Here is a 15,026-nt window from a genome sequence, read left to right on the forward strand (position 1 = left end):
GGGTGTGCACTGAGTCCGTTGGATGTTAACACTGGTGTGCACAAACATTTGCATGAGGATGCTTGTGCTGTAGGACAGGACCACGGGTAGGAAGAAACGGACTGTGGGTCAAGGGCTTCTTCTGTATCCACTGGTGTTCCTGGCTCAGGAATACATATTTTAGGGGCAGGCCTGTACATGGCACACGTGGCTGCTATAATCTTTGCCTCACTTACTCTGCAGAAATGAACCAAAACTCCTGGGTCTGCCCCAGTCCAGGTACACGTCCAGCAGCTGTTTCCTGTAAAATAATCCAAAGGTTGCATTGCTTGTCTCTTTCAATTGGTAAATCAATTAGCTGATGTACCACAAGGTGCCCAAGTGGCTGCCTTTGTGGATGGGTGCTCAGAGGCATTTCCCCCTGGAGTGGGCTTCTATATTTTTAATGCATCTTTGCTTTCTGTAAGGAACAAACACAAACACATACACTTTCTTTTTCAAATCCAAGTGACAGAGGAAATTACAGAGCAGTGAATGGATCGAGGAGATTGTTGTATAGCAAAAGGAGCATTTCCCAGCAAAGACACTTTGTGTACATTTAAGGAAATCAATTATATTTTTATGCAACATGGTCTGTCCCCAAAAAGCAAGTCAAGGAAAGTATTTACAACAATCTTAGTCACTTGTAAGTTGTCAGTATCTAGATATCTGCTTTGGGTTCTCTCCCTTCTAAGGGAGGGTGAGGCCTGACGAATATTTTATTTGGGAATTTTACTTGCAGGGCAATAAAGGGGACTACAGCTGATTGCTGTAGATAGTTTCTAAATTAGAGGACGGTGACAGCTGACAGGATGGACTCAGTTGATATGTGACTGGCTAATAAAGCCAGTTCCTTTAAAAGCCGCTCCCAGTGCCAAACCAGAGACACACTCTTAGGTTGGTTGCTGATTCTCGCTCCCATCAAGAGGTTGACTTTCAAAGTGTAGGGACCACATTTGCCAGACAGTCATTAACATGCCACATTTTCACTATCCAAGTTGCATGCTGGTCTGAGTGGTTCGAAGGCTAGTCTTAATGGTGAAATTTCCATAGTTGGAGACTTTTTGAAGACATTTAATGAGCTATTTCTACCACCCAAAAGCAAAGAAATTGTATATTAAATCATCTGTCATTTCAGTATAAAAACATTTTATTTTTTACTTATACCATGTCATTTAACTTTTTTGCTGGTTGGTTTGTTTTCATGAGACAAATGATGTTTTGAAATCAAACACGTCTGGCTGAGAGTGAGGCTTTCATTAGACATTGAATGAGATGATTAATGTAGTCTTCGTGTCATGGGATTCCTTAGTCGGTAATCCACTGTCTGTGTTTAAAGAGCCGTTTATTATCTGCAGTCTTTCTCTGGGAAGAATTCTGATTGGGGACAGGGTATCAGAAAATAACCTCAGAGCCAACTTTAGGACTATTTCACTTGGTATCTGACACCCAATGGTTTGTTCTTTGAAAAGTGATAGAGGATTATTTAAAAAAATGTTTAAGATTTTTAAATTGATTTTTTTTTAGAGAGAGAGAGAAAGGAAGAGGGAGAGAAAAACATCAATGAGAGAGAAAGAAACATCGATGTGATCAGCTGCCTCCTCCATGCCTCCTACCAGGGTTTGAGCCTGCAACCCAGGCATGACCAATCAGGGCAAAAAAACATTTTTAACACTTTAAAAATCAAGTGGGAGGAGACTGACTAAAACTAGCCTAAAGTCTAATTTTCTGCTTCCTCAAAAAAAAAAAAAACAACGGGAGGAACTGGGCCCAGGTGTAATCAGCAAGAGGACTGACTTTTTGGGGGAACTGTTCAAAATATGCCCAAGCCATGTTCATCCCTTTGGTTCGAGGTTGATGTTAGGGCAGTGATGGCGAACCTTTTGAGCTCAGCGTGTCGGCATTTTGAAAAACCCTAACTTAACTCTGGTGCCGTGTCACATATAGAAATTTTTTGATATTTGCAACCATAGTAAAACAAAGATTTATATTTTTGATATTTATTGTATATATTTAAATGCCATTTAACAAAGAAAAATCAACCCAAAAAATGAGTTCGCGTGTCACCTCTGACACGCGTGTCATAGGTTCGCCATCACTGTGTTAGGGACTACATGTTTGTGTTCCTTAAATATATTGAGGTCCCACCCCGAAGGTGATATATTTGGAGGCAGGGTCTTTGGAGGTAATTAGGTCATGAATGGGGTTAGTGATCTGACAAGAAGAGACCAGGGACTAGCTCACATTTCCTGCCATGCAAAGATACAAGGAGAAGTGAGACGTCTGCAGCCTGGAAGAGGGCCCTTGCTAGAACCCTAATATCAGACTTCCAGCCTCCAGTAACCTGAGAAATAAATCTCTGTTACTGATAAGTCAGTCAGTCTGTGATATTTTGTGATAGCAGCTGAGCTAAGACAGTTGGTGAGTGCTTAGGAGGGAGGGGGAAAGTCTGCTTTATCATCATCACCATCATCATGATCATTATTTTAAGAATGTTTCTAGTTATTTTTATAAACCGTTTTTGAAAGAGCAGGTTTTTGGCAAATAAACATGGTTCCTTTGAGCTCTAGAATGAAGCTAGTGTCTGATGGCAAAGGGCATTTCTCACCCAGGAGCCGGAGACAGACTAACACACCAGACGTTGTCTATTCATAACATCATAAAATGTTGAAAAGATGCATTGTTTCTGCTGGGGTTTCCTAAACTAATTTGATTAAATATTTCTTTGTCTCATTATATTTGGAGTTTTTCTCACGAGGGGGAAGGCAGGTTTTCCCTGAGGGCAGAGGGAAGGAAGGCTGTAGAAGGAGAGTGATTTTCCACTGTCAGAGTCTCTATCTTCCCTAAAGCACCTCAAGGTATGGTGGGTGAAACCCAACAAGACAAGGAGCCAGGAAGTCCCAGGGAAAGTTGCTGAAATCAAAAAAGTCATCTGTATACTTCCTCTCCCAAAAATATGCAACATTTGTGGGATTTTAAGGAACACCCTGTTTTTCCATTTTTCTAGGCCTAAGCCAGGTCTAATGTGAATTAAAAACTCAAGTTATGTCTCTCCTTGGGATAATACCAAAGTCCTCAGCTGGGGAAAAAATGTATGATGATCGTTATCTGTAATAGAAGACCATTTGTTTTTCTTTCTGCCAATAGCAAAACCATAGGTAACAAGCTTGTCCATATCAGGTCCCCAAAGCCAGTGCTTGAAGGTGAATGACAAATTCTTTTTGTCCAAAGTTGTCTGCTGAAGTAGAGCTTTGAATTAGAGAGATGAGGAGACCTTGACTTAAAACTGGATCAGAGAATATGCTTGTATTTTCTTCATGAGCTTTTTACTTTAGGAGTGTCTGAGGAGATGCCATCTTATTTGACCTCTGTTTAAAACTCAAGCGACCTGCCCCAACTAGTTTTGTAACCTTTAGTAAATCATTTAAACTGCATTGATATCAGCAAAGTCAAAATAATATCACCCGCCCTGATTACCTTACAGGCTATAACAAGATAACCTGAGGCAAATGTATAACATGCAGACTCATTTTCCCTGGAGTGATCAATTATTTTCAAGTTTTTATAAATAGAAACATTGTGATTTAAACTTCCAATTCTTGTTGGCCATGGAATTGTAATTTTTTATAGGTTCTAGGTGTGATGTTTCTCTTTAAACTCCATTGACCTCCTGCATCTGAATCATCTGGGTTGCTTGTTAAATGACAAACTCCCCTCCACCACAAAAAAAAAAAAAATACATAGTTACAATACACACACACACATACACACACACACATACACACACACACACACACTGAATCAGAATCTATGGGTGTGGAGTCCCCACCTCTGATTTTTAATAACTCTCCAGGCTATACTTCACTTTAAATTTGAGAACCACTGCTCTAAAACACCTAGCATATTACTCCATGACAGTGTAAGCCAGTTCTGGGTGTTATAGGAGAACATGGTATATTTAAAACATTCACAACCGACATATTTCTCATGAGCGGTGGTTATGTAAGACACGACTGGTAGCGCCAGTGACTGCTTTTAAGGCATCTAGCTTTCTAAATAGAGGATTATACCGAAAGACATTACATCGTTCACCATGGAAAAATACTCCTCACCAACGTTGGTGCTTTTCCTTTAAAATTCTTTTCATTGCTAGTAAAACAGGAGGGAAAAACTTTCACTTCAAAGCCTACAAACTGCGAACTCTGTCTGCAGTGCCAATCTCCAGGCTCCAACCAGTTTCTGGCATATGTCGAGCTTTTTAAAATCCTAAATACAGGAATGGATTTGCTTTGGAGTTTTATATACACACTTGTGTATACACAATGCAAATCCCAAGGGACTAAAAGCAAATAGAGGGAGGGTTGCTGTTTGCCATCCTTGAATCTTCCCTGAACAATTGCCTTCTCCTGGACTGTGCAGCCCAGTACGAACTCAGGTCCAGGCATTTCCCACATGCAAAAAAAAAAAAAAATAGTGATTTTGCTTCCAAGTTGCTTGTGCTCTAGGAGGTAAGCTGACACATACTGGTAACGGTCACAACTATTGCTGTCTTTGCTCCGCTATGGTTCCAGAACGTCTCTGCCGGACAGATGCCTGTCTGAGGGCCAGGAGAGGATGTGTCCTCGGGTTAACTTTCTGTGGGGTGGGGACATGGTTGTTTGTGCCCACCTGCCATCCTCCCTCCCTCTTTCCTAAGGGCCCCAGTTTGCCTCCACATACCACTCCTGTGCAAGAAGCCCAGCACCTTAGGGAAGTCATTTCCACCCCAGACTCCGGGGAGAGTGTGACCCCGGCCCCGTGCTGTACGGAGTGGTTCAGAAACCCCGAAGGAGGTACGAGGAGACATTCGCTGGGTATTCTGAGAAAGAAGCATGTTTGCTCCTAAAGGAAATCCATCGAAGAGGTGGGCTTCTCTTGTGTATGACATAGTTGCTATGTGGTGCCTGGAGTTGTTCAGCCACAAGGAGGGAATCCAGAATCCTACTGTGAAAGATGGAAGAGAAAAACAAAAAGCAAAACAAACCTAATAAGCTCTTAGGGAGCCAGCGGTGAAGTCCACCCCGAGGCAGGTTTGCCAGGCCACACCCCCTGCACATGCTGCCTGTGCTTTCTGAGAGCAGGTGCCCAGGAAACACTCTCCACCCATGTGGATGCTGGGTGTTTCTTTGATATTCACAAATATAAAACCTTCTTTGGTCAGGCTCCTGGTGGAGTGGCTGGGACTTCCCAAGTCTGCTAGCCATCAGGCTATGAACCCCAACACTTGGTCGCTGGGGAAATCACCTAGGGTGATGCTTGGTGCAAACCAGATGTCGAATAAATGTCAGTCAATTCTCCTTAAAATGTTAAGTTATATCTGAAGTGACTTACCCTGCAGTGTAAGAGAATATTTAAAACATAAATGTGGAGTTAGAAGGCATCTACATACTTTAGGTTTGAGCAGCAGTCTTCTGCCCATGCCACCCCCACGCCAGTAAAGCAGGCTTCAAACAATGATCACTTTCAATACATTGTGGAAAGCCTTAATTTTTTTGTTCCTGCTCTCCCTTCCCCCTGAACAGTTTCTCCGTGCTGGCAGTTTATTTTATTTTGGCTTCTTGTTTCAGGGATGCTGTGGGCTAATTAGAGGCCAGGCGGCTTTGATTGTGAGTTGTTTTTCTCTTGGGTTAAAGGTTTTGTTGTGGTGTTGGCATTTGTCATTCATTCTGATGTTAATTTTTTAAATATCTGTCAGCAAATTAAAGTACACATTAAATGCTGATTTTGTTTGTTTGTAATATTTATATCCAGTGGTCACAGGGTATGTTTGATGTGGTTTTGAACTTTTCCTTTCTCCAAACATGTGGGAATGTGTATGTGGGGCCCTGGAGTTGAGATTCTATGCCCGGTTACTTCTCCGACATCTGCCTTGTCTGGTGACTGTAGCTGTAGCTCTCTCCCCGGAGACATTGGAGTTCTGTAGGTTTGTTCTATTGAAGAGGTAGAGGTGCCTGGAAAAAGGCCCCAGATAAAGGATTCATGCAAGAAAAGACAACCAGGGTTGGTTAGACTGAAAAAGAAGAAAATAGAATCACAGTATACTATTAAGGACATGCCAAAGTTTTCCTATTCTATGCAAATGATGATATAAAGCTATTGCTGCCCAGCCAGTGTGGCTCAGAGGTTGAGTATCAACCTATGAGCCAGGAGGTCAAGGTTCAATTCACAGTCACGGCACATGCCTGAACACAGTTTCAATCCCCAGTAGATTCTCTCTCATCATTGATGTTTCTCTTTCTCCCTTTCCCTTCCTCTCTAAAATCAATTTAAAAAGTATGTATTTTTTTAAAAGCTATTGTTGACAGTACTAAGATGACCAAAATATAGTGAAAGGATTTTATAGTAGGAGAGCATTTCAGTTACTGTTGTTGCCATCGGTGTTGTAAAACATCAAACATATGCTTTTTGAACCAGGATTAGCCAGCTGTCATCCAGGTTTGGCATCCCTTTAGCTAAAGATAGGAAAGAGATATCTGGATTACCTGAGTCTATGCCTGAAGTGCACTTTCATTCATGGGAGACAGGGGGGTTGGCAACTATTGAAACCTGATTTTGATAAAAGATAGAACTTGCAAGAAGGGCGTATTTAAATGTTCAGAAACTTGCCAGTGTGCTGTGAAGGCTGGCCCCACCCAGCAGCAGCAGATGCCTTGTGCATTCTTGGTGCCGTGGCATCTTGTCATCTGTCACCTGCCCTACATCCATTTCCCCTTTTCTGGTAATAGCCCTTAAATCCCTTCTCCTCTTTCAGAACATGCATTCAAGCAGTGCTAGTTACCCCTCCACTCCCCCTCTGCATCTGGACCCACACCCAGGAATAGTCACCCAGAATCTTCACCTCATGGACCACAGCTGTTGATCCAGGAATGGGTATGGTGACCCACACCAGAGCACTGAGACACATTTTGGATTTTTTTATAGAAACAGGGGAAAGAAAACACTCTCTTGCTGCTGGGTGTGTGATGTAGGGATGATACCAGTCTGGAGCTACTAGGGACCACCACAGGGAGGGCGTCTGGCCGGGCTGAGTGCAAGAGGAAAGCTGAACTGAGAGAGACAGCATTGAATGCACTCCTGGATCCCACTCTGCCCAAAGCAGAGCATCTTTGAACTTTTAAGTACACATACATCAACTTTTTGCATAAGATTCAAGTTAGATTTCTGTTACTTCTGAAAAGAACCCTAATTAGTCATGACAGACACAAAAGGTAAAATTGGCTGTTGTCATATTGTGAAAAAGCAATTAGGGAATGTCTCCTACTGTGAGTCTCCCAACCTAGAGTGCCTGGTCCTTTGCCTCCTTTTTTGTGGCTCCAGTGTGTCCCTCCCTTCCACCCCAAACAAGAAATACAAGACAGGCTTGAGTAGAACTCATTGTTTGAAACAGAGGTGGAAGGAAATCAAAGCTTTTCTAAGAGAGGCCTCTTTCTCGGCACCAACCATTAAAAATGGCTTAGAGTCAAATGGCCCTGAATAGTACCATCCAATAGAAATATAATGAGAGACACATGTAATTTAAAATTTTCCAATGGCACCATTAAAAAGGTAAAATGATTTCTTTGTCTCATTCAAATCAACAAACGACATGTGGTGATGATGTGGAGAAAAAGGAACCCTCGTACACTGCTAGTGGGAATGCAGACTGGTGCAGCCACTGTGGAAGACAGTATGGAGTTGGCGCAAAAAGTTAAGAATGGAACTCCCATTTGACCCAGTGATCCCACTTCTAGGAATATATCCCAGAAACACCAATCAGAAAGGATATATACACCCCTGTGTTCATAGAAGCACAATTTACAATAGCTAAGATTTGGAAACAACTTAAGTGCCTATCAGCAGATGAGTGGATTAAAAAACTGGTACATCTACACAATGGAATACTATGCCGCTATAACAAAGAAGGAACTTTTACCTTTTGCAACAGCATGGATGGAACTGGAGAGCATGGAAGGAAATCTAAACTTTTCTAAGAGAGGCCTCTTATTATGCTAAGTGAAATAAGCCAGTCAGAGAGTGAGACATATGTAAAACTTTAGACAATAAAAAAAGAAAAGAAAAGAAAAGAAAACGGGTAAAATGAACCAGGATACGTTAGTTTCATTAACATATTTAGCCTAACATTTCCAAAATACTATCACTTCAACATGTAACTGACATTAAAAGAAATTATTATTGAGATAATTTACATTCTTTTTCTACTAAATCTTGGAAATTTGATGTGTATGTTAGATTTACAGTACATCCCAAGTCAGATTAGATCTATTTCAAATGCTCAGTAGCCACATCTGGCCGGTGGTGACTGCATTGGACAATACAGCTTTTCACCAACAGATACTTGGAAACACAGAATCACTCTTCACAGCTAAATTCAGTGGAAGTGAGACTAACAGGTAGGAAACCCAGCTGCCAGGTTCTCCAGGTCCCTCCACTGCAACCAGGGTGTGACTACCTAACTTGGATTTTCACCACTTGCAATAAAAGTGTCTCATGTCTTACACAGACTTTCCCTAAAATGTGGGGACAACTGGGCTGTTAATCAGTGCTTAGTAACTGCTTTATGCAGAGTTTGTAAACCAAGATTTATAAAGCATGGATCTGACTTAAGTAGTTTTTCCAATGTGTTGGCTAATATCCCAACCATTTCCTTCTGAGTGTGGGAGGGAAGAGGTCAGGACCCAGGACTTCAGTCATGTTTATGTCACTCTGCAACCCACTGAGCAGAGATGGCCAGTGCCACTAAAAATAAAATGTCTATTCCTAACAAATTGTTGATCTGTTTGGTAAGTGGCAACTTATAAGTACAATTATTATCCTAGTTATTAATTCCTAAGGTTGTGTAAACCCTTAGTCCTTTATCCTTCTTCAGTTTACCCTTCCCTCATCATTATGCTGAATTCAAGCACTATCCTTTTTACTCCTAAATATCTCTTCCATATGTCTCCTTCCATCCAGTTCTGGTCCCATCCATTTACTAGTAGTTGGTGCTGCAGCATTTCTTGCCTGGACCATTACAGTAGCCTTGTGACTGATTTCTTAGCACCCATCTGTCAGATCTATTGTTCTACTATAGCCAAAATAGTCTTTCAAAACACAAATCTGGTGTAGTTATTTCCCTGGCTTCCATGCCCTCAGGATAAAATTCCAGGTCATTTACCTGACCTCATAGGCCTTGTGAAACCTTGAGCCCTGCTGCTGTCAGAATCTCTCTTGCTCCTCACCCCACCATGCTGGTCTTTTCTCAATGCTGGTGCTTGGGATTCCTGCTTGCACTTGCAAAGTGCATTTGCACCTCCTTGCCTCACTGCCCGAATGCCCTGGTCTCCTCCCTAGCTAGTGATTGACTACACAGTTCTCAGACCTCAGGTAAGTCCTTACTTTCCAAGGATGCCTTTCTTTGCTTCCCTGGCCAGATTAAATGCTCCTAGTACATGGTCTCTTAAACAATTTACCTATCCTTTGTTTCACTACCACAATAAAAAATTTACATTAGTGCATGCAATGTACACCCATTACGACAGAAAAGAACAAGTATTAGTGAAATGTGGAAAAACGGAATCTTTGTGTACCGTTGTTAGGAATGTAAAATGTATCACTGTGGAAACCAGTATGGAGGTCCCTTGAAAAATTAAATATAGAATTATCATATGATTCAGCAATTCTCCTTTAAGTATATATCCAAAAGAATTGTGAAAGCAGAATCTCAAAGAGATATTTGCTCACCCTTGTTCCTCACAGTAGTATTCACCATAACCATGAGGTAAAAGCAACCTAAATGTTCATGGACACATGAGTGGATAAGTAAAATATTATCTGTACATACAATGGAATATTATGCAGCATTTAGAAAGAAATTCTGTCACATACTGCAACATGGATGAATCTTGAGGACATTATGCTAAGTGAAATATGCCAGTCACAAAAAGAAAAGACTGTATGATTCCTCTTATTTGAGGTACCTAGAATAGTCAAATTTGTAAAGGCAGAAAGTAGAAGAGTGGTTACCAAGAGTTGAAGGGAGAGGCAAATGAATTTAGTGTTTAACAGAGTTTCAGTTTTGCAAGATGAAAAGGCTTTAGAGATATGTTGCACAATATTGTGAATATAGTTAACACTACTGAACAATATACTTTAAAATGATTAAGATGGTAAATTTTATGTGTTTTTACCACAGTGTTTAAAAATTTACATTTTCATGATTAATATGAGTTTCTTCATCTGAACAGTAAGTTCTATGAGAAAAGTGAATGCTCTTCAATATATCCTTGGCACCTACCTTTCGTTTATTCTGGCATTCAGTAAATATATAACTGAATGAATTGATGAAATTAACAACCTCTCATGTACAATGAGAGTGTATTTGGCTTTGTGCAATATGTGCTTCATAACACAAGCAGATGACAAGTACTCAAACATTTGGAAATAGCCTCGCAAGGATCCTCACATATTAAGTGATTGATAGATTAATAAATTTAGCATCTTTCTAAAGAGAAGTATGTTAAAAAAAAAAAAAAACAGTAGCACACACCTTTTTCCCACCAAAAAAATGATTTCCAGTTAAAAAGTTTTTGACTTTTTCCAGTTAAGATTTTAGTTAGCTATTTCAGCTATGTGGGTGGTTTCTGCAGTATGATATTCATTGATATTGATATCTGTAAAGGGTTAATAATAAAGTTTAGTTACTTCCTGAAAAATCTTTGTTTTGGATTTGAAATTGAAGAAAAGGCAAAAATTGAGTCAAATGGATTTGTTAGTACCTAATTCAAGGAAGTACTGAGATAATCATTCTCCAGTGGTTTTACTATGGGAGATAAAACCAATAAAGATAGTGTATCACAGATAGTTCTAGCAGAAATGTACATTTCCTAAGCCAGTACATCATTGGGCAGCATTTTCATTATTTTGTTGAGAGAACTAGTATTTTTGGAATAACAAATATAAGCACATAATTGGAGAGGAAATTTTGGTCAAGAAAATGTCAAGCTTAGGTAGAGTTTAGTGAGCAGCTGGCCTCTAATAAATCTTGGACAATTTCATGGAAAAAATGGACCCTCTTAGTCAGTCAGATGGTGGAGCCTTCCCGGCCCATCGGTTGCCTTAGAAGAGGCTTAAAGAAGTGGATCTGCCACCAAGAGCCGAGCTGAGACATAAAATTTTAGTGTCAAGTAAAGTGATAAGAAAAGAAAAAGTTTAAGATTTGCAAAGTCTGTCCCCAAAACACAGCACTTTTTAAACAATTCTTTATTGTTTAAAGTACTACATATGTCTCCTTTTCCCCCATTGACCTCTCCCCAGCCACTCCCACTCCCTAGCACATGCCCTCACCCCTGCCTCCTAGTGTCTGTGTCCATTGGTTATGCTTATATGCACACATTCAAGTCCTTTGGTTGACCTCTTACCCCCTAAACCCCCACCTTCCCTCTGAGGTTTGATGGTCTATTCGATGTTTCTCTGACTCTGGATCTATTTTTAAAACACAGCATCTTAATCAAAGGAAAGAAAAACAGTAAGTAAAGGGATTCTGCATCCAGGAAAACCAGAAGCAGCAGAGGTGGGAAAAGGAAAGATGGGAGGCGAAGTGACTGCCATGTGGGGGATGAGAAGTCTTGATGGAAAAGGCCAAGGGGAGCAGTGAAGGCTAAAGGGAGAGGGCTTCAAACTTTCACTGAAGGCAGTTGAGAAATTTTCCTCAATGTGGCATCAAAAGGGAATAAGAATGGCCATGAATAAAGCTCCAGTAACATATCATTTTTTGCCTTTTTATGATAATGTGTGAAAAGTAATTCTTAGAAACGAAAGAAATAGAGGGCATGTGAATGTTATTCTGCATTAATCTTTCTTACTGCTGAATCAGTTAAAATGAATCTTAAAAATAATTGCCCCTGTCTGGGCTGTATAAAATTTTTTTAATCCTTCCAGCATTAGAAGAGAATTAAATATTACCTTAGGACATTATAATAGTTTTTGTAATATAAAATTACTGAGATTTTTTAAAAATCTGAGATGATCATGATTTTGGAAAATAGCTCATTATGCCAGACTAGTTTGTTTCACACAGGTAATATAAAGCCAAGAAGCAACTTTAGGTACAAACTTCCAATTATAAGATAAATAAGTTGTGGGGAGGTAATCTACAACATGGTGACTATAATTTATAATACCATACTATAATTTACTAAAGGCCCAGTGCATGGATTCATGCACCAGTGGGGTCCCTCGGCCTGGCCTGCAGGGATCAGGCTGAAACCGGCTCTCCGACATCCCCTGAGGGGTCCCGGATTGCAAGAGGGTGGTTCTCGAGTGACGCACCCCAGAATTGGGCTCCCTCCTCTCTGTTCCAGGTGTATAACCCGAGAACCGCAGCTGCCAAGTCACTGCAGCTTGACAGCTCCTTCATTGAGCATCTGCCCCCTGGTGTTCAGTGCATGCCATAGCTACCAGTCAGAGCCTCTGTTCCCTGGTGGTCATTGTGTGCCATAGCTACTGGTCAGATGGTCACTTAGGCTTTTATATATATAGATAATACTGTAGTGGTGATTTATAATTGATATTTGCTAAGAGTAGACAAGAAAAATATGTATAACTATATGAGGTGATGAATGATTACTATACTTGTGGTTATTATTTTGAAGTATATACATATGTGTATGAAATCATGTGGCACACCTGAAACTAATATGATGTTACTAGAGGCCTGGTGCACAAAATTCGTGCATGGGTAGGGTCCCTAGGCCTGGCTGGCGATCAGGGCTGGCCGGGGCCTTCCTTCCCCCAGCTGCCAGCTGCCGGCCAGGGTGTTCCTTCATTAAGTGCTGCCCCCTGGTGGTCAGCGCATGTCATAGCGAGCAGTCGAACTGGTCATTCGAACTCCCGAGGGGACAGTTTGCATAGTAGCCTTTTATTATATAGGATATGTCAATTATATCTCAAGAGAACTGGAAAAGAAAAAGAAGGCAACTTTAGATAATTTAAAAGTTGTCTACATGGGGACTTGTTCATTTTGCTAAAAGAAAAAAATTATTTCTTTTTTTTTCAATGCTTTCAGTGGTTCAGATTTAGCAGAATAAGGTTAATGGAGGTAGTAGTCTCATAATGCAGCATAAATGTGAATTCTACTCAAGCCTTTTATAAAGTTCTTTTGACATAGGTCATCTTAGTGATGGATTGCCACCTAGTATATGCCATTTTAGAGCTACTTTCTCCCCAAATGTTTTTTTTAAGAAGAGTAATTCTTTATTTCTCAGTATCATTTATGTAACCACTGAGATTGGGTCGTCATTCTAGAAAGTTGCAGTTTGGATCCAGAGCTCTGCAGAGCCCACCTTTTTAGCTGCCAAACTTCTGACAGGGTGAACCAAGCTTCTAAAGTCGGAACTCTAAGTATTAAACATTTGATGAATAATATGATATATTTGGAGCTGTACTGTTGGTGAATTCTCCATTTCATTTTGTTTCAGTTTCACGGAGATGTTTATATTCATTAGTCTTCTTTATATTTTGCCTTCTTTAAAGCTAATTCTTGATTGTTTTTTCCTGTTGATGTCCTCTATCACTTCCTCCCGGCTCTTCCCTGAACTCTAGTTTTCCTTCAGTAGTAGTTTCTAGGAGTTTCTTAGAGTGGGTGCCTTTCTAAACTTTTGGACACTATTGTGGTGGTTTAAGTTTAAATTTTAATTTATTGATCATAGTTTTACCAAGAAAACCCTCTCAAAACCAACACCTCTGGGGTTTATTACCAAAATTACTATCATCATAAATCCCTAAGCCATTTTATGAGCCCCCAAACCTTTAACCATGGCTTAGAACATCACCGTGTTCATTAATGGCTCATTTAAGACATTTTTTATTACAAAATTGCCAACAAAGGGAAAATGCTCCTTTTATAGTGGCCTCCTAACAGAGTCTCAACTGTACACAGAAAGAGAGCCTTCAAGACCTGAAATATATATGTCAATCTTAGCAGATTTCCTTAGAAAATAATTTGGTAAATAGATTGTAAGCAAAGGGTTAATAGTTGAACTACTCACTTCCACTCAACACTGGAGAAAAATAGGTTTTCAGTTATTCCCTTTAGATGGAAAACTCCTTAATGGCATACTCAGTTGCATGTAGAAGACAGTTCAGTGTTTAAAGAATAGATGGCTGAGGTGGGAGCGGAGGGCTGTGTGCATGACATGAGCTGCTTCCTCGGTCATCACCAATCAGGCCGCTCAGACATGCCCAGTTACTTCTTATTTTTGTATAGTTTATATCAAAGCTAATGAGTAATGTTACATAATAGTGACCATATGGTGAATCTGAACAATCTTGACTAATTCTGTGTCATCCACATGCTTGGTCCCCCAGTATCCTACACTCTGAAGTATCTAAAGCACAACTTGCCAGCTCTTTCTATGAAACCAGCATTACCCTAATCCCAAAACCATTTAAAAACAATACAATGAAAGAGAATTATAGGCCAATATCCCTCATGAACATAGATGCCAAAATTCTCAACAAAACTGTAGCAAATCAGATCCAGCATTACATTAAAAAGATCATACACCATGACCAAGTAGGATTTATTCCGGGGATGCAAGGATGGTACAATACCCACAAATCAATAAATGTGATACATCACATAAACAAACTGAGAGATAAAAACCATATAATCATATCCATTGATGCAGAAAAAGCATTTGACAAAATCCAACACCCTTTCTTGATAAAAACTCTCAGCAAAGTGGGAGCACAGGTGTCAGACCTGAACATAATAAAAGCCTTATATGACAAACCGATAGCCAACATCATACTCAATGGGAAAACAGCTAAAACCATTTTCCCTAAGAACAGGAACAAGACAGGGATGTCCACTTTCACCACTCCTGTTCGACATAGTACAGGAATGCTAGCCATACTGATCAGACAAGAAGAAATAAAAGGCAACCAGATTGGAAAAGAAGTAAAACTGTCATTATTCACAGATGACATGA

The 15,026-nt window shown here is 40.2% G+C and overlaps 1 protein-coding gene across 1 annotated transcript in view; it reads left to right on the plus strand.

The window, feature by feature from the left end:
• Positions 1–15,026, plus strand: part of ATP8A2 (ATPase, aminophospholipid transporter, class I, type 8A, member 2) — a 588,754-nt gene that overhangs the window by 437,849 nt on the left and 135,879 nt on the right.

Source organism: Myotis davidii, unplaced genomic scaffold (assembly GCF_000327345.1).
Source record: "Myotis davidii unplaced genomic scaffold, ASM32734v1 scaffold1031, whole genome shotgun sequence".
In the NCBI taxonomy this organism is placed as follows: domain Eukaryota; kingdom Metazoa; phylum Chordata; class Mammalia; order Chiroptera; family Vespertilionidae; genus Myotis; species Myotis davidii.